The 20,225-nt window shown below is 47.3% G+C and overlaps 1 long non-coding RNA gene across 2 annotated transcripts; it reads right to left on the bottom strand.

Moving 5' to 3' along the window:
* Positions 1 to 2,088: 2,088 nt before the first annotated feature.
* LOC120101797 (uncharacterized) lies at positions 2,089 to 16,571 on the bottom strand. 2 transcript variants are annotated; one of them, XR_010065477.1, is made up of 3 exons: positions 8,758 to 16,571; positions 8,115 to 8,330; positions 2,089 to 7,998 (listed from the first exon to the last, which is right to left on the bottom strand). It is a non-coding gene; the product is annotated as an uncharacterized LOC120101797 (long non-coding RNA). The 2 variants fall into 2 exon arrangements; XR_005502744.2 differs by having other exon boundaries at positions 8,115 to 8,236.
* Between the last annotated feature and the right edge of the window lie 3,654 nt (positions 16,572 to 20,225).

The following is a 20,225-nucleotide window of genomic DNA, read 5'->3' as shown; positions in this document are numbered from 1 at the left end:
CGGACTCATTCTTAGAGAACACTGACCAGCCAGTAATGACCTGCAGATCTTCATCTAGGGACACGGCCTTTCCAGATCTCCTCCCTCCCGCCCCCATCTATGTTGGCATGGCACATCAGCTGCTGGTGCCACTGTGCAAGTCTTGTTTAGGCGACCATATTGTTGAGATGTCCTGGATGCAACTCTCCTGACACAATTAGATGGCATCCTCTTCCTGCAGGCATCCTCCATCTCTGGTCCTTACAACCTTCCTACCCACCCTTCCATCATGTTCCCCGAGTCTTATGATTTGGAGGTTGTACACAGATGCATCGGTTGGTTCTAGCCACACCAAGGTCGTTTGTTCTCATGGTACAGCAATGTCTGGTCTCCCATCTAGAATCCTGCTACTCAAATGTGTCACTGAATTCAGGTCTTCCTCAGATCTTAGGGTAACTCGGTTCACATACATTCAATAACTGTCCCAAAGAGGCTGCTACAGAGTTGTGTCATCAAACCCGATATTTATGCAGTGACATGTGACCACGTCTACAGCAAGAGATGGATAAATATAAATATTTGTGTCTTGATTCATACTTCTCTGTGTGTGTGTTTATCAGTTTGGTTTAATTTTTGGTTATCACAGGAATGGCACGAATCTGAAAATATACCATTGGGGTGCAGGGTGCTTCAGTTCTGTTGCCTGCCCCCCTTTACCCCCCCAGGTTGCATTTGAGAAATTGTGGGTCTATAGATCATGATATGTGGAATCAGTAGGACATGGGTTAGGGCTTAAAAACCAAATTTATCAAAGACCGTCATTACAGTTGCATTTGCTGTAATGGTGTCTGACCTCTAGATGACCCGGCTTTATAAATAAACTTAAAACGCCTCCAACTTCATTGCTATTTCATTGATCCATAAAATACTTCCAAGCACTCATATTCATCAACTTCACAGAAAGAGCCTATCTGACGCACAGACTGCAGACACAGACACAGGCAGGCCGCATGGCTCTGGTGTCCCAGATCATAACTCTTGTGCCCATTAGTAGTCAGCTATAATATAATTTTTAAGACCCCAGGAGGGACCCCTTGAAAGTTGGCATGACAGAATTGGACCATGCCATATGGCAGGCCCACTTTCCCTGTGCTTAAGATAGCACTGTGCAAAGCGATCGCTTTAGCTTCCTCGTTAGAGCCAAGGGCGTCCACTCACAAGTCTCCGGTGGCTTCCCACGGTACCTAGATACAAAGCTGGAATCCTTACCTTCGTCTGGCTGCACTTGACCTTCTCTGACTCTCTCACGGCCCCCTCATGATCCAACCACCTGGCCTCCTAATTCCTCCTAGCTCCCCAACCTCTGCGCACACACCCATGCCTCGTGCCCTAAATACGTGGACAGCCCCCACTCGTTACCCTTCAACATTCAGGTTGGAACTAACCATCACCAACCACAAAAAAGCAACATCCCTACCCCACTTCTATGCTGGGGGCCACTCTCCCACATCCTGTTTTCTTCAAATGATTCTCAAGTTCTGAAGTTAGGCTCTGACTTACTAGATGGCTATCATTGTCGCTATTATTGTTGTTGTTGCTGCTGTGGTTAACAATCCTCCATAACTTAGAGGATGGGCCAGTGGGTGATTTGCGTCAAGCCTTTATTTATAAGGTCACTCACTCACTGACTCTCCACTGCAGGAAACAATAGGTGTGCCCTGCGGGGCCAGAAGGAGCAGCACCAGGCTCTCTGGGATGCTGAAGTGAGGAAGATGACACATGGACCTCAGCCTCTTGGATTCCACAAGGGAAGGCAAAGAAAGACAGAGGACCACCAGAGGAATGATGGGTTTCAGTGATTCTAGTGGGCTCTGGGTTGTAGAAACTGTTGCTAGCTGCCTGGTCTTAGCCTTGGGCTGACTCAACAGAGGGAAAACACTGACTTGGTGTGTGAGTGTTAGAAGAAGGAGAGGGTTGTGAGGTGTCGTTCACAGCAGAGACGTCTCCCCTCAGTCTAGCCCTGAAATTAATGGAGGCCAGATCACCCAATAACAAACTTCAAGACAGAACCACCACACGTAGCGGCACCGAACCCCAAAAGAGGGAGTGTTTATATAAAAATTAAATTTATTTCTCTCCAGTGCGGGCTAAGCTAAGAAGTGACAAACTCGATGACAAGATGACAGAGGCCAGACTAGGAGCGGGGAGGCATGCTGCCGTCTTTCTGCTCCACTATCCAGCTTGGTACCACCTCCTTTGGATCAGTTTGTCATTAGCTGCTTCTCACTGCTGTAAGCGATGACCACGTTCTTGGTGATTTAAAGCAACACAGCTCAGTCACTCCACTGTCCCAGAGGTCATGATCCAGATTAAGTCTTACAGTGCCCAGGGAAAGTTGTTAGCCAGTGGTGGATAAGCAGTTCATCTGTAGAGGTTGTCATGCAAGAGTAAGGACCAGAGTTCGAGCCCCAGACGCTACACGAAGAAAGCCACACACGGTGGCCTATGCCTGCAAACGCAGAGACAGGAGGGCCCCTGGAGCCATCTTACCAGTCAGCCTAGCCTACTGGGCAAGCTCCTGGTCAACAAGAGACCCCCATCTCGGAAAACAAGATGGAGAGAGAGAGTGAAGACACCTGTGTTTGTGCTTTGGATTCTCCATACACCTGCATGCTCACCTGCTCCCAGGCAAATGTGCACTCACATGCACACTGACAGACCTCAAGCACACACAAAGCTGTCAATAACACCTTTCTCGGGGCTGGAGCCACAGCTCAGTTGCTCAGAGCATTTACCTCTCTTTTCAGAGGACCTGAATTCAGTTCCCAGCACCCAGGTAGCAAGGGTTGTAACCTCCTGGGATTCTAGCTCCAGGGAAACTGATGACCCTTTCTGGCTTCTGTAGGCACCCCACCCACGTGCACATAAACATACACATACAAATAAAAGTGAATAAATCGGGGTTGGGGATTTAGCTCAGTGGTAGAGCGCTTGCCTAGGAAGCGCAAGGCCCTGGGTTCGGTCCCCAGCTCTGAAAAAAAGAACCAAAAAAAAAAAAAAAAGTTAATAAATCTGTAAAGATTGTGTTTCTCTTGGAAGCTCTAGAAAATATTAGTGTCTTTTCTATTCATCCATTCATCATTCATTCATTCATTCATTCATTTGTTCATTAGTTTCTGCAGAGGTGAATGTATTCCTGGACTCCTAGCCTGTCACCCAACTCTCAAGCCACATCGCCTCTCCTTTCATTCCATGCTTCCTTGTGTCCTTGACCCACCTCTCCCCCTCCCCCCTCCTTCTGATTGCATTGGCCCACCCAGATAATCTCTTCCCCTCAAGTTCTTCGTACTTACAGTATTGCTTTGCATGTTAAGGAGCATACCAGAGTTAGAATTTGGCCAGGTCTATCCTTAAGTGACCATTGCTGTATTCATTGTAATGTGTTCTCTCAGGTGGAATCAGGAACTCAAGGTGTCATCAAATCCATTCCTTTCTTTCATTATACCAACTCTTCGAAACACACCTGGGTTATTCTAGTTTCATTTATGTTTCTATGATAAAAATTCACTGACAAAAACAGAAAACAAACAAACTACCACCACCACCACCACCACCACCACAGAAACAACTTTAGGGAAGGGAGGGTTTTATTAAGGCTTACAACTCCAAGTTATAGTCTTATATCATTTCAGGGAATGAAGGAAGGAGCTTCAAACAGTTCATCACATCCACAGTCAAGAGCTGAGAGAAATTAACATGGATGCTGATGTTTGTGCTCAATGTCTCTACACTTACACAGTTCAGGATGCTTTGCCTAGGGAATGGTGCTGCCCACAGTGGGCTGGGTCTTCCTACATCACTTAATGAAGACAATGTCCTACAGACAAGCCCACAGGCCAATCTAGGGCAGACAATCCCTCATTGACACTCTCTTCCCAGATGATTCTAGGTTGTGTCAAGTCAATGATTAAAACTAACCACTGTTTTGTTTTGTTTTTTTCCTCTCCTTTGTCAAAAGTCTGGCCAGCCAAACCACACGGGCACTATTGTGATGGCAATGTGTTTACATGTCTGCCATCGTCTCTGGGTCCTTCCGAAAGCCCCAAGATGTGGAATTTACAAGGAAGAATATTATGCTGAAACCATCTCAGCTGCTTATTTTCTCCCGTACTAGTGTCACCCGAAGAACAGATGTTGGTCAAGGAATATGTCAGCAGCAATTGAGTTCACCAGCTTTTGCTAAGAGATCATAAAAGAGTTCGTGATTTTAATCAAAGTTTGCCATCCATCCAGAACTTCAGAAGTGGATTCCCATCAAAGGAAAATTTCTGCTCCGGGAAGTTACCCACCCCGAGAGGAACAAAGGTGAACTCTGGGTCCAAAAAGGAAATATAAAATCAATCATGACAATTATTTCACTAAATTATTTTAAACCGCAGTGTATTGAGAAGGCTCAGGTAAATGTCGGCTGTCACGCCAACAAGCCGAACCATCCCAGTCCATGACCTTTTCCTTGTTAAAATGCATGTCAGTATGCAAAATAGAATCACTCCCTATCAGAACAGAGCGTGCCTTCCCTTTCCAGAAGGTCTCAAAAAAAGAATAATCTACAGGAAAATGGAATTCAGGGGGAAATTTAGTTGCACAAGAAACATGAACAAATCTTTAAAATATGCTCTGTCGTCACGTCTGAGCCTGTTTCAGGAATTTGGACCTGCGCTTGCTTCAAAAGAAAACGCTTCTGAGCGGGATACCCTGATGGAAAACCCTGCTAGCACGCCTCTCCTGATAAAGAGCCCCTTCCCCATCACTTCCGTCTGCTAGACCAGTGGTTCTCAGCCTTCCTAACGTTGCGACCCTTCAATACATTTATCCCTCAACTATTATTTCCGTTGGCTCTTCATAACTGCAATTTTGCCGCTGTTATGAAGTACAATGTAAACATCTGTGTTTTCAATGGTGTTGGACCACCCCTGGGATGAGGTCTTTCAATCCCAAAGGGGTCGCGACCAATCAAGTTGAGAACTGTTTCACTAGACCCAGTAACCAAACAAAAGCGACTCTGGGAAGCTTAGAGAGAGGACCAAATGCGAGCGCTTTGCCGAAGAAGAGCCCGCTGCAGCCAGAAGCTAGCTCCCCCCACCCCCCCGTTCATAATTCTCAGGGGATCCCACAAAAGACCACAGAGAAGCACAGTATAGCCAGCATCACCCTGGGGAGGTTTGACAAAAGCACTATATTATTCAAAGGGGCTGTTAACATCCTCTGGCCAGAAGGGAGCGGAGCGGGTAGGGAGCGGTAATGAGCATCAGAAGTGAGAAGAGCTGTGTGCAAAAGGCCACTGTGCTGATTAGAATTTTCAGTCTGAGACAAACTGTACTTCAAGGAGGGAAGACTTATTTTGGCTTACGGTTTCAGAGAGCTCCATCTACGGTCACTTGGCTCCATTGCCTACGGCGACCTTGTGAGGGAAAAAAGAATCGCATAAGTCTGGGAACGTGGTAAAGCCAGAGTGGTGGGGAGGAGGCCCAGCGTCAAGGACTCACCCAGTGGAGAACTTCCTCCGAGACGACAGGGGTTGCTGTTATTTTTCAGGTTCCCACCGCATTCTTCTTCAGACCGACTCGCTGGCGCTATACTCACCAAACAGCTAGACCAGGTGACTGTTAGATCCCAGAGATCCTCCTGCCTCCTCCCCCCTCGCGGGGATGATAAACACACGCCACTATCTTTTGCCTTTTTACGTGGTTTGGTTCAGGGACTTGAACTCGGTTCCCCATGTTTATAAGGCAGAGTTTACTGACTGATCCATCTTCCAGACCCAGGAGATAATGTTTTTAAAATATAGAAGCCTTTTCATCGTGAGTCGATAGGATTGTGTGGGCACATCTGAGAATATGTCAGTTTTCTAGCTTTTGCTTTTCACATGGCCATGGTTCAGCTTCCTGGTACAGTGCCCATTCACTGACTGTGAGCTCACAGGTCATGGGTCCAGGCAGGACCTCTTTCCCGGAGGTCCTTTCCTTGGGATCTTATGGAGATGAAAACAAGGTTTACATGGACAGGGTTTACATCCAAGGATAGATATGTCCCCAAGCTCCTTCAGACTGTTGAAGGAAGTTACCCCCTGGGGTTGAAGGACTGAGGCCCCTTTTTCTTTCTGGTCTCTGTCTGTCTGTAGCCTCTCACAGCTCATGTCACTGCCCACATCCCTTGCCATGTGGCCCTGTCAGCTCTAGAGCCACAGGAGATTGTCCCTTGCATTCTTTGGGACTTTCTTCAGTAATGGCCCTGTTTCTCTTAAGAGGCCACCTGATCAGGTGTGGCTCAACCACTTCTAGTAGTCCTTCCAGCTATTGGTCAACTAATAAATTGTCATATTCACAATGGCAAGGCCCTTCACTCGTAACTCATGATGGTAGGATGTTCCTACCACAACCAAGTGGGAGGGATTAAATGATGTCGAGGGTCACCAAGGTCACTTTATAAAATCCTGCTTCATATGAAGCACTGGGGTAGGATGGTCACAAGCCAATAAAACTGGCCCACGTGACCATCCGATAGATCACAAAATCCATAGACATCACTGATTAACCAGAGTTAGTCTGGGGGGAGGGGGGCATTTTCCCTGACAGTGACACCTGTTATTCAATTTGTTTGATTTCTCTGCACCGAGGAGCTCTTTCGTGCTCTAACCTCAGACACACAGTGCTGATCACAGGTTGTGAGAACGAGTGACCATGAAATTCACATGACTACCAAGTACAGTACCTGGGAAGGAACAAGCCCCGAGTTCCTAAGCACTTGGTGCTCTTAGAATGACCATCAGCCTTACCACACATATCCGACGGCTGTCCATCTGTGTCTTATTTATCCAGCATTGCGGTAAGTCTAGGATGGGCTCACAGCACAGTTGAGAGACTCCCTGTGGCTTGCACAGTTTACCATGGATTCGGGGAGCAATGACACCAGGGCCCGGTGCATCTGCTCAAGAACAAATGCCAGTGGCTTCAGGCAACAAGATCATCTCCAGAGCCAGCTGCATTGACAAGATGGCTTGTCACGTGTTATAGATTCCTCAGAGCCCAGAGGCTGTGAGAGAAGAGACCAAAGCCATTCTAGCAGAGAGGGGGAGATGGGTAAGGTTGTCTGAAGAACGGAGGCTCCACGCCAAGCACACAAATGGTTGGAAAGAGCAGCGCCCGTCCTCTCAGATCTGTGAGCACTGATGTTCTCTTCTAGTCAGCCTTGTGTGCTGGGCTCCTTCCCGAAGAACACAGCTGAGCTGCAGACCTGGGGGCAGGGTTGTGGGGGGAACCATTCTATCCAGAAGCACTGTCATCCTTACCTGGTCGGGGACAAGGGCATGTTCTCTGGTCTTTTTCTACAGCCGTGCCTCCCAAAGTGGAAAATGAGCAGAAAAAGAAATGAAATCTATTTAAACAAATTCTTTGTTTCTTTGACTTTTGTTTTTATTTATGTGTCGGTGTGTGTATGGTTGCTTGTCTGTCTATGTAGCAAGTGTCCAGGTGCCGGTGGAGGCCAGAAGAGGGCACGTGGTACCCTGGAATGGGAGTTCCAGGGGGTTATGAGCAGCTATGTGGGTGCCAAAAACGAAACCTGGATCCCCCGCAAGGGAAGCCAGCACTGTTAACCAGCAAACCCTAAAGTGACTCCTATACTAAATATCAGAAATTCAACCGTGTTAAATTTCCATCATTTGCTTGTGTGTGTAGACACACGTGTGAATGCAGCCGTCTCTGTGCCCTGGTGTGTGTGCAGTGCTCAGGGAAGATCAGGAGTCGACGGCAGTCTTCACCTTTGTATCTTGTTTGCACGAGGTAGGGAGGCTGTGGGACACGAGCGTCCAAGTATTCTCCCCACCTTCTATCTCTCCACAGGAACCGCTTACGTAACCGAGTCTGGATTTTTATGTTGGTTCGAGGAATCAAACTTCGGTCCTTACCATTGAGCACCCGGCACTTTACCTACGGAGCCATCTCCCGCTCCCAACGTGTGCTGCTGGGAAAAATGGAACTCTGAGCTCTGCGACTGAACGGGACAGAGTGTGGCCCAACACAGCCACAGCTGTGCTCCTCTGGCCCCACAACTCCGCCCAGTTTTCCTCAGTTTACCCATGCCCAGAGATCAAGACCCAGGAACCACATCTACAGCAGCTCTTGTGGGAAAGGATGGTTGAATTTCGACTCCCACAAAGGTCAGTGGGGGTCCTGCCTACGAGGGTCGGCGAACTCGACTGTGAACACAAGTGCGGTATTTGGAAACGGAGCTCTGTCCCTCGCTCTAAGGAGAAGTTCCACTCCTTTGCGGTGCTCCCTAATCCAAAGGCCCTGAGAATAGGAGAAAAGAACTCTGAGAGACACCAAGAGGCCCACGGGTGACAACCAGATCACAGAGCAGAGTGGCAAGCCCTCAAGCCAAGGAACACCGGGGACACCCTCAAGTACCAGGGGCTTACAGAAGGGACCTGGATCAGACACCCAGAGACCCTTGCAGGAAAGACCACACCGAGATACCTCGATTCTGGATCTGGCTTTCAGGTGAGGGAGGGAACACAGTTCTGTCACTTCAACCGGACCAGCAAGGAGTTTTGCAGCCCAGCAATAGTGAACAAATACAAGTGTGTGTGAGTTTGGCACACTCAAAGAGCAGACTAGAGAATCCATGACAGTGGACGACAGGATAAGGAGTTGTGGGGGGAAGGGTTCAATGGGAACAGCGCCTGCTCAGCCAAGGACGACAAAGGTCATGACTCACCCTGCAATGGGAAGTCCGGATGGGAACTCTCAGCAGGGGAGCAGTCTGTTGTGGCTCCCGCTTCTGATATGAGGCCCAGAACGAAGTGGGAGGGCCTGCGAGCCCACAGATGGTGAGTACTGTCCAAGAGCAAGGGATGGTTTGATATCTGGGAGCAGTTGCATCAACATGCTTGGAAAGGTGGGGACATTGACCGGCTAAGAGGGCACGGTGGCATTCTACAGAGCCAGGGCTTCTGGAAAAACATATTCCTGAGGATGCCCATCTTTCTACCACAATCATCTGCCATCTCCCTGCAATCCTGAGTTCACTCCCGGCTGAGGTACACATTTTTTTAATTATCTTTCTCTTATTGTTTGACCATTTTATGGTTACATAATGAATGTTAGTTCTTTTCTCACACACACACACACATGCCCATTCGTTTTCTCGTCCATCACCACAGATGTGTACCCATGTCACATGCTGCCCTGAATCCAGTGTCATTCTCTGCTACGTCCGGTCAGCCTGTGCTATCCCTTTCTCCCTCTGACTATGAAAAGGCCACATTTTATATTTTCCCCACTGTGATCATTCTGCTTTTGTGACTATGGTTTGGTTTCCCTGGCAACATGCAGACTCGGAGCTGATTGGTCAGGTTGCTGGGTTCGTTGTGAGAGCCACGGGCCCAGTTTTCAGTGGTGAACATTCGCATACCAAAGCTGCACAGGCAAGCGTGGTGAGGAAAATCCAATTGAGTGAGAACATCTGCACGACCTCGGCCTGCCCGGGAGCACACACCCCACACACCCCCTGCCGCACCTGCCCTGAAAATGTCCCCATGTTGCTTTGGAGATGACTCAGGGGCTCGGTTTAGTCTTTGATCTAGCTGTTAGGAAATGTGTTTAGTGATGGGTTTGTCCCAGAGCTCAGAATCTGTTCATCGGTGATAAGAAATGAATTCTCGGGGTCAGGGAGATATCTCAGAGGGGAAAAAAAATGTTTGACTCACAAGCATAATAACCTGAATAAAACCCCCAACGTTCTCGATTAAAAAGAGATGCTGAGTGCGGTGCTGCGTGCTTTCGATCCCAGCACTGGGGAGGCAGAGACAGACAGATCCCTGGAGGTCACTGGCCCAGCCTACCCACTGAGCTCCAGGCCAGCAAGAGGCCTTGTCTCCAAAGCAGACATTCCTGAAGCTGTCCTGTGGCCTATGCCCATGTGTGTGTGTGTGTGTGTGTGTGTGAGAGAGAGAGAGAGAGAGAGAGAGAGAGAGAGAGAGAGAGAGAAGAGAGAGAGAGGGAGAGAGAGAGAGAGAGAGAGAGAGAGAGAGATTAGAGAGATTAGTTTTCAAAGTAGTTGAGGGGAAATGGACCAGTTTCGGGACGGAGGATTAGAAGCTGCTACACAGACGGAATTTGGACCTCCTATGCCATCCTAAGTCATCCACTCGGACAGATGCTTCATATTCCCAAACTAATTCTCCTTCACAAGGAAAGGTCCTCCTCGCATGGGGTCGCTGGGGTCGCCGGGGTCGCCGGAGTACGACACAAGGAAGACTTAAGCTGGAATAAAACTACAACCCAGTCTGCCCTAAAGGGAGAGTCATTTATGTATTCAACGTTTCTCACAAATGCTTTAATTATATGAATGGCCTCTATTTAAGTGCTAATTGCCTTGGGTACCGGTCACCCCTCTGCACAAATCTCTGTTGTCCCATGAATAAAAAGAAAGAAAAAGTCAACAAGCAGTTAAGTGCGAGCGCTAGGAAAGCCATGCTGTAATTTTTTTTTTTTTTTATTTTCACTCATCTGCAAGTCGCCCTACCTGGCTCGAGTTTTGCAGATCTTGTATTTTCGGAGGAAGTTTGTCGCTGGCACGTGGGGCTGCTTCATCCCGCACTAGAGCATGTCTGGAGCCAGCCTAGTCTTCACAGAGGCAGAAACACAGCCGTTGGCAAGTACTCGTTCTCACCTGAGCTGTGTTGCTCGGCGCTGTCAAGCTAGCATTTTGGCCGTCCAAAGAACGGGGGAGAAATCAGAGGGGGAGAGGAGAGACAGATTCTCCAGATATTCTGTCCAATAGACTGATTTCATAGTAATAACTCCTCTGCAGAGTTTGTGAGTGTGTATGTGTTCCCATTTGTGTGTGTGTATGTACGTATGTATGTATGTATGTGTGTATGTATATATGTATGTGTGTATGTATGTGTGTATGTATGTGTGTATGTATGTGTGTATGTATGTATGTGTGTATGTATGTGTATGTATGTGTGTATGTATGTATGTGTATGTATGTATGTGTGTATGTATGTATGTGTGTATGTATGTATGTGTGTATGTATGTATGTGTGTATGTATGTGTATGTATGTGTGTATGTATATGTGTATGTACATATGTGTGCATGTATATATGTATGTGTGTGTATGTGTGTATGTGTGTATGTATGTCTGTGTGTATGTATGTATGTGTATGTATATATGTATATGTGTGTGTGCATGTGTATGTGTATGCACACGCAGGTATGTATGTGTATCCGTTTGTGTGCACATGTGTGTATATGTATGTATGTGTGTGTATATATGTGTGTATATATGTATGTATGTGTATGTATATGTGTATGTGTGTGTGCGTGCATGTGTATGTGTATGCACACGCAGGTATGTATGTGTATGCGTTTCTGTGTACATGTGTGTATATGTATGTATGTGTGTATATATATGTGTGTATTTATGTATGTGTATGTATATGTGTATGTGTGTGTATGTGTGTGTGCGTGCATGTGTATGTGTATGCACACGCAGGTATGTACATGTATGTGTGTGTGTACACGTGTGTGTGTGTGTGTATGTGTGTGGTGTGCCTTCTAAAACTCATAGTATTACCCTCACCTTCCTTTAAGAAAAACAAAATCTTGTTAGTTGTTCAAAGAGCAATGAAAGCTTCATCCAGTCTGTGAACCAACCAAACAACTCCTTGGGCTCTTGCCAGCAAAGCCAGCGCAGCCAGCTTCCACACGCCGTGTGCTCTCTGGGATCTGAGTTTTCTCCACATCCTGTTTCCCAAGATTAACTATCAGTTGTGAATATAAATAAAATACGGTTGATAAATGTGTGTGTTTCCTTTGGATTTGTGCAAGAAGCGTTCGTTTCAGTGTGAACAGGTTTTTCCTCCCTTTGGTTGGTTTGATTTGGGATTTTTTTGAGTCATGCTCTCACTCTGGGATTCACTATGTAGCCCAGGCTACCCTCCTGCCTCAGCCTCAAGAGTACTGGGTTTATTACAGTCATGAACAGCATACATTTAAACACTTTAAATACACCTTCGTTATAACTCTTTTTGATCTGCCGCTACTGTGTCTGGGCGCCCAATCCCAGTACAGGTTGTTTGGGCATTTGCCCCCCGCAGGGAACCCTGCTTACCCCAGGACAAGATCTCCTAGGATTTGCTGCCATTTGGCCAAGAGGCCTCAGGTCATTAGACGCTCCCATGGAGCCCCTGGTTTTGGGCTGCCCCTCTCTGATTGGTCCCCAGGCCTGCCCATCAGAAGCTACTGTGCTTGATATCCCGAATGCTAAAACTCTTAAGTCCCAGATAAGTGCCAAAACATCATATTCATATTTTCAGAGAAGACACAGCAGCACAAGGAAAGGAAACACTTACTGTTAAGTCTGTGGGGGATGGAATTCACTGAAAGGAAAAGATAATGAGGTCAAAGCCAGAGGTGGGGACGGGAGGAAGCAGTGAGGCTTCATTTGGAACCAACGGAGGGAACGCAAAGAATAGGATCCAAATGAAAGGCCTGACGCGAGCGCGGGGACGAGGTGCGGGGTTGTGGAGGAGACAAAAGGATGCGGGCATTAATAAAGCAGAAGAGAAAATGAAAACACGACACAAAGCCCCGTGGTTCCACATACAAGCCAAGGTACATACACACGCCAATAAAAGCAGAGAAAGGAACAAAGGGCGTCATAGCAACCCCACAGCGCTCTGTTATGCTACAGGATGCAGCAAGCATGGTCATCCATCAAAGGCTCTCCACACCCAAACACGAGTCCATGCCGGGATGGCTGTGCCCCCCTCGCCAGAGGAATTCAAGCCCCTGCAACACGCACTTATCTCCCTTCCTTTATTCCTCCCTCCCTCTCTTCAGATTCAAGCCAGTTTTACACAAAGCTTCCCCTGTTTCCCGAAAGGCAGAGAAATACAAGCTGGACGCAGAGTCACATATCCCAGATTAAACTTCTCCAAATTATTCCAGATCAGGGCAAAGGAAAGCCTTCCCTTATGCAGTGAGAGAGAGAGAGAGAGAGAGAGAGAGAGAGAGAGAGAGAGAGAGAGAGAGAGAGAGAGAGATACCCTGCTCATTAAAAAAACAAAGAGCCCAGAGCACATGAATTTTTTGCGTGCCTCTGCAGAAATCAGGCATCCCACTGCTCAGGTGCACAGAGATTGTGCTTCCTACTGAGAGGTCGAGCTCCTTTACCTAACTCAAGAGAACACACATTCCCTCCCATCTCTACCCCCCCCCCCCCAAGTTACAGCTCCCCTCTGTAAGACCAGGTCATCATCTCTTTCTACTTCCTGGTGACTGGAATCGGGAAAAGTACTGAGACTCTAGAGGAACAAAAGGAAGATGGGAAAGGAGAGAAAGGAAAAGGAAACAGGACAGATCCACCAGCAAGACCCAGAAGGCGGTAGGAAGTCAAATGCAGCTTTCGTGAGGCCCTAATGGAGATATTGACACGTCTGCCTGGGAAGCTAAACTTAGCCCCGTGTGAGGCAAACACAGGCTTTCTCACTTTATTTCTGCGTTTGGAAAGTTTCAGCGACTGCTGCCGTATGAATATTTATTAATGCGTGTGAATCAGAACCTGCGATTATTACTCAAACTCTCTTTTCTACCTTACAAGCTTCAGCTCAGAAGAATAAAAACACATCTGCTTTAGCACTTCCCATATTTTATTCAATGTTTGAACAGCTTTGCTGTAAATATCTCATCCATTACGATTCAGTTGTGACTGTATCGGCTGCACGTCTCCTGTTTTACCGCTGTCATCGCAGTGAGACAACACACTGTTAATTCCGTTAACTAACAACTTCATTGTTCGAGCTATGCAGCGATCTCCCGTTTGTTGGGTCCACATGTTCAGAGAGAATTGGTTATAATGGGAATTGGTTACAATGGGTCTAAGTGAGGCACTTTCCCTTTGTTCAAACGAGTGGGTCTTTATCTGAGATTGTTGCTTAATATCTTGCCATAGGAGAAACGAGTAAATCGAAAGACAGGGCCAGATCCAGTGGCGTTGGGTTAAAAGGTAGCAAACTCCTCAAGGGATCCAGCTGGGGAGAATCCAAGCATTCTGGGAGCTGCCGGTGGATCTCTCCAGCCAGTTAGCACATGGCTTTGCCTTGTGGCTCTAGAGCAGTGATTTTCTTCCCTTCAGTAACGTGTGTTTTCCTGCTGGGGGAGGAAGGGCGCATGCTGGATCCACAGGCAAGATTTGGAATAGGTAGAATTCCTCATCTCCGATGGCTGGCTCTTCCGGAGAGCCATCGTCCTTGACTTTTAAGTCCTCAAGTGTTTCCCTGGAAACAAGACGTTCCCAACTAATGGAGAAATACTGAGAAGAGTTGAAAGTTGGCCATTCTGCTGACCCCAGAAACGTAGGTGATAGGGTATGAATGAAAGAACGGTCGGGAATCAGAAGCCTCATCCAAAGGGCTGAGGATCTGCCTATCACGATGTTGGGAAGATAAAGAGGGACTGTGAGTTTGACAACCGTACCTCTGCCATTTCATCGACAGCTTCTGCTGCTGCCAACACTGCTCCTTGCCATGAGATTCGACAAGACTCTGGAACACAGTGTCACCTCACAAGCACCAGGTCACCATCCATCAGTCACAAAGAAGCATCTCTGGCACGCGCGCGCGCACACACACACACACACACACACACACACACACACACACGCATCTAAATGTCCCCTAAGAGTGGACGATAAAGAGGACTTGATTCCAACCCTGAACTCAGGCTGCAAGGGAATCAAGGGAACACGGGCTTCGAGCTTTCTCATCTCTCCAAAGAAGCAGCAGAAAGCAGCATGTGGGAAATGGGGATTTGCGTGCCTAACGTCAAAGCGTCTGCGCGCCCATCGCTTGGAGAATGTTCATGGTCTTGATGGGGGAGTGTGTCTTCACTACGGTGTGCTGCTTCTGGAGCTGTAGGTCTTTAACTCTGTCTTCTGGTTTACCTAAAGTCCAGTAACTAATCTAAAGGGTTTGCGCACAATGGACACGGGCTTTAAGCCACCAAATGATGGACTCACGGGAAATGTGAATCAAGTCTACCTATCACCTTGGGTGTTGGTTGGTTTCTTTGTTGGTGCTGTTGGCTTTTGTTATGCTTTTTGTTTGTTGATTGGTTGGTTGGTTGGTTGGTTTGGGGGTTTTTTTGTTTTTGCTTTTGGTCTTTTGGAATTTTGGTTTGTTTTTGGTTGTTTTTTTTTTTCTCCTTCCTCCTCTCTGTGAACAAGAGCTCAGCAAGAAACAGCTTAGGGTGGAATGGTTTGAAAGTGCCATCCACCCTCACCAGACCACATGCAGGTGGGAGCAGCTGTAACAAAGTAATGCCCCAAGTGACCCATTTTCCCCAGCTGGGTCTGGCACGTAAAGGTTCCATGCCCTTCCAGAGCAACACCTTTATCTGGAGACACAGCTATCAAGCCATAAGCCAGTGGGGGACTTGTCACATTCAAACCATAGCACCCCTTATGGTCCCTGATTTCCAGAAGCTAGAGAAATGGCTCAATGCTTCTCACTGAGAACTTGCCATTCTTCCAGTAGCTGGAGTTGTGTCCCCAGCACCCACCTTGCGTCTGACTCACAACCATTGACGACTCCAGTTCCAGGACACCCAACACGCTCTTCTGCCTATTGTAAGCACCGGGCATGCACAAAGGCCGCAGACATACATGAAGGTGAAGACACCCACACCCATAAAATAGCTCCAAAAGGAAAGATTTTAAGGCTACCTGCCTTCTATAAGAGTCCCCTCGAGGGGCTGGGGATTTAGCTCAGTGGTAGAGCGCTTACCTAGGAAGCGCAAGGCCCTGGGTTCGGTCCCCAGCTCCGAAAAAAAGAACCCAAAAAAAAAAAAGAGTCCCCTCAAATAGACAGAGACAGCATAAAGAAAATATTTTTTTGTAGAACTTCAATTCTCTGGGACAATTGAAGGATTATTGAAAAGGAGATGAGGCCCCTTCTCACCTTGTTTCGATTTGCTAGCTGTTGGCTTTTTCCTCTTTTAAAATTCACTACCTGGGTGTGATCGGCCCCTGACAGGCTTTGTTCAAATTCTGGGTGAAGAGTCACCATCTGCCCCCAACACTTTCCCCTAGCTGACTTCTTTGTAATCACACAGCGATGGAATAAACAGGAAGAAAACGTGTGTTCTGAAGGGGAGCCATAGATCCTGGCCTGTGTCTGACCTATTCATAAGAAAAATAGAAGGGAGAAGAAAAAAAAAACCAAAAACAACCTTCAGAAGGTCATCGGAGTCTACTGATATCAGAACGCAGAGGATCCGAGCGTCTTAGGACACGTCCTGGTTCATCAGAGGTAATTTTTCTAAGACACCGCTCCTTAAGGAAAACCTCCCTTCGTTGTGATTCTGAATCTGTCTCCTGAGAAATCTTGGATGGCTGCGGATCGTTTTGCATTCCTTGACGCCCTTAACTTTCTGGCTGCATGTTAGAAATCATTTTAAATGAATTGAATGAAATTCACAAGTGTTATATGCCAGCAGATGATGAACTCACAGGAAATATGACTCAAACCCACTTTTTTCATTTTGTTCCCCCCCCCCCTAATAAATAGAAATGAACAAATGCTGCTTTAATGACATCTTGGAGTGAGAGCTTTATTGATATATCATCAGTTGGAAGCCCGAGACGCTTTCGTAAAATAAACTCCATTCTGCATATTTATAACCAGATTGAAAAAGGTGTGTTTGTTATTTTGTGTGACATTTTCTAACGATAGTGATGTTCCCTATATGAAGATATACACGCGCCATCACAAAAACACACGGTATTTCAGCTTACAGAATACTTCTTTGATCGAAGATGATTTTTTTTTTACTTACTTAGTTTCAATTACTTTTTTAACCTGTGCTCGCAAACTTAAAAAACATCTCTTCTCCTCCTGTAAAGCCAGAAATATGGCTGAAAAATTATGTCGTTTGGGAGAAAACCCAGAGCTAAGTCCTCCCTTGAACCCTTGGAGCTTTGACCCTCAGCCTTGGCTGTGATTTGGGACAGATGGGAGTCTTCAGGAGACTCAAAGGACAAAAAGAAAATGGTTTCAGGAAACCAGAGGGGAGGGGTGGGGTCCACCGGATGTCTTAAATGGAATGGACTGGCTCGAACACTTGCATAGACAAATGGACAGTAACAGACTTGAATATAGATTGAGCTGAAGATTTACGGCTTGGTGCTGCCAGTGTTTCTGCATGGAGGGTCTAAAGCTGAGATTTCTGAACACATTAGGCCTGAAGTGGAGCAGTTAATGGTAAGAAATGTTTTCTTCTCGTATGTGAGAAGGAAGCCCGCATCTTTTAAGGTAAGGGAGAGGCAACAGCACCCTTGTCCCATTTGTGGAAGACAGTAAGCGTTCCCATCCACCAGGCCTCTCCCTTTTCCTACCAGAGGCGTAGCATGCAGCCTTCCGTTGGCTCAATTCTGAACATGAAGACTCAGACACCAATCATTGGAACGAAGGATAAGCCTATTGTCTATTGCTGTAAGAAAAGTCCCCCAAATCCAATAGCTTAAAACAAAGTACCTGAATCATCTCTGTTTCAGTGAGTCCGAGACCCAAGCGTGGCTTCACTCAGTCCTACAGCTGGGGTGAGAGGCTGCGCTGTCAAGGGAGATCTTCCCTTTCTCATTGGCTACAGCTAGGGTGAGAGGCTGCGCTGTCAAGGGAGATCTTCCCTTTCTCATTGGCTACAGCTGGGGTGAGAGGCTGCGCTGTCAAGGGAGATCTTCCCTTTCTCATTGGCTACAGCTGGGGTGAGAGGCTGCGCTGTCAAGGGAGATCTTCCCTTTCTCATTGGCTACTTGTCTGGACGTCACTGTTCGCCTTGTCACGTGATACTTTCCACAGACAGGTCTAACCAAGGCAGCTGGTGTTCTCAGAGCAAGCAAGCAAACGTAGAGAGGGGGGAAATCGCAGCTTTCGATGGCCTCGTCTTGCTCAGGATGCCCTATCACTTTTATTATATTTGGTTCGTGGAGAGCAACGCGTGTATCCCATCTTCCATTCATGGCCAAAGAATCACACAAGAGGATGAACACCGGCAGGTGGGAAGATGCCACTGCCATGCCAAGCCACTGCCACCTCCACAAGCAGTGTCCAGTGAGAAGATGGGTGTAAGAGAATATGGGTTCATCCATCGCTGGAGCTAGGGGAAAACCAGATAGCATTTCCTGACCCGTGAGTGGAGGTGACCATCAACGTTCGTGTGGCCAAATAGACGTGAGTAGATGTCAACATAGATGAAGTGGGCTCATGTCATGGCGGCTCCCAAGTTCCTCTACAGATGGTCTGATGTCGACATGCCTGAGCATTTGAGGCCTAAACGTCAGTATATTATTTCATAGAACTCAAAAAGTAATACATTTTTTTTTCATGTGAGAGGAGGGAGAAAGGTTTGCACACAGTCTCAGTCTGTTGCCTATGCTGAAGGTAACCACCCATCTTATACGGGTGTGGAGGGCTCTTTCTTAGGGAACCTTCTGGATGGCTCGGAGGCTGTCAAAGAGGAGAGCGGAGAGGGAAGCTGTGCAGAAAGCCAAGCTGGTGTGCATAAAAACAGGAATTGCAAATGTCCACTGCGGTGGTAGAAATGGATCCACTGATCCCCGGAGCAGTAGGCGAATCAGCCATGTGTCTGAGCACAGTCACACGCGGCCATCAAGCCAGAAGACAGGCTCGGTCAACCAGCAGGTTTCTAGGGATATGTTTGCTTTCCCGAGAAAAGAGAATAATGCCCTGTGCAGTAGAAACCATCTTCTTCCTTCCCTCTTCCCTCCCACCCTCCCTCGCTCCCTCTCTCTTTCTTCTGCTTCACATATATATAAAGACATTGATGCTGAAACAACCACCTTGTGACCAAAAGGCAACACCCAGAAAAAGATTCGAAAGAGCAACCACATGGCGTAGGCATCGCACTGCCATGGAAACACGTCTTTGGAGTCGGGGTTACGTAAGAAAAGGAAAACATGTTGTTTGTTTCCCGTAGCTGAACCTAATCCCAGTGTGTGAAGCGCTCACCGGATTGGCAGATGTAGCAAATTCCTGAAGAGTGCGCTCCCAGCCTCTCAAGTAACCCCAGTCCTCCGGTGTCTTTAGCTTCTTTGTTTTCCCATGTTGCCCTTTTCCCACCGTGTGTATCAGCTCCCGTCTCTGAAGCTAGGATCACCATGGGAAATAGATCTAGGGTGTAGCCTGCTGTCTACCCCCCAGAATATGCCTCCCCAGGCCATGATGGCTATTGTCAGTAAAAAAAAAAAAAAAAAAAAAAAAAAACAATCTATGTGGCTGACCTGGTCCTTGTCTTTCCAGATCTTTCAAACCTGCTCATCATCCGGAGTTCTGCCTCCAGTCCTCTTTGAGATGACACTGCCATGTGACATCCTAATCTGTTCACTTCCCTCATCTCTCCGTGCCAGCAGATGGGGATGAGAGACTCCGTGTCTTCTTTTAAATGCCGCCCATATACATAGTTCAGCTCTAGGCAAGACTGATACGGATTAGATAGACACTCACTGGGAATATTCTGTTGACATGAACTCTAGGTGGAAACAAAACTACCCTCATGGCTACACTGCCTGACATGCAAGCCCCATGATCCTTCAGAGTCATCACCCCCTTCCTGGGGTCGCAGGCAAGCATTACTCTGCCCAGATTTTGTGTGAATGCTTGGATCCGAACTCAGGTCCTCGTGTTTGTATAAGTGAGACAAGCCCAGAGACTACTGCATGAGTCTTACAAAGGAGATAGGCCACTTGCTAAGACACCTCCATTATGAACTGGCACAGTCACAAACCCACACCAGGGACAGAAGTCAACCAACCGACGGTCAGAGGGGAGAAGGCGTTCCTAGAGGATGGGAGCAATGATTGCCTTAGAAATGGACACTTAAAGCAGGGAGGAGTTGAAACAGTGAGTGAGCGACAAGAACAGTGTTAAGTAGCTAACGTCAGGGTGAGAGTAGCTGCCAGCAGCCAGGAGTGCCATGAAGAATGAAGGTGACAGGGAGCCAAGGGGCTTATGGGAGTTCAGGATAGCTCAGTGTTAAGACCACTGGCTGCCATCATAGAGGACCTGAGATCAGATCCCAGCCCACAATAACAAGCATCTGTCACTCCAGCTCAAGACGGTTGGATCCAACATCCAAAGCCCTCTTCTGACCTCCGCAG

Source organism: Rattus norvegicus, chromosome 3 (assembly GCF_036323735.1).
Source record: "Rattus norvegicus strain BN/NHsdMcwi chromosome 3, GRCr8, whole genome shotgun sequence".
NCBI classification, from domain to species: domain Eukaryota; kingdom Metazoa; phylum Chordata; class Mammalia; order Rodentia; family Muridae; genus Rattus; species Rattus norvegicus.
The sequence above is the reverse complement of the archived record's forward strand: the minus strand, read 5'-3'. Positions and strand labels throughout refer to the sequence as shown.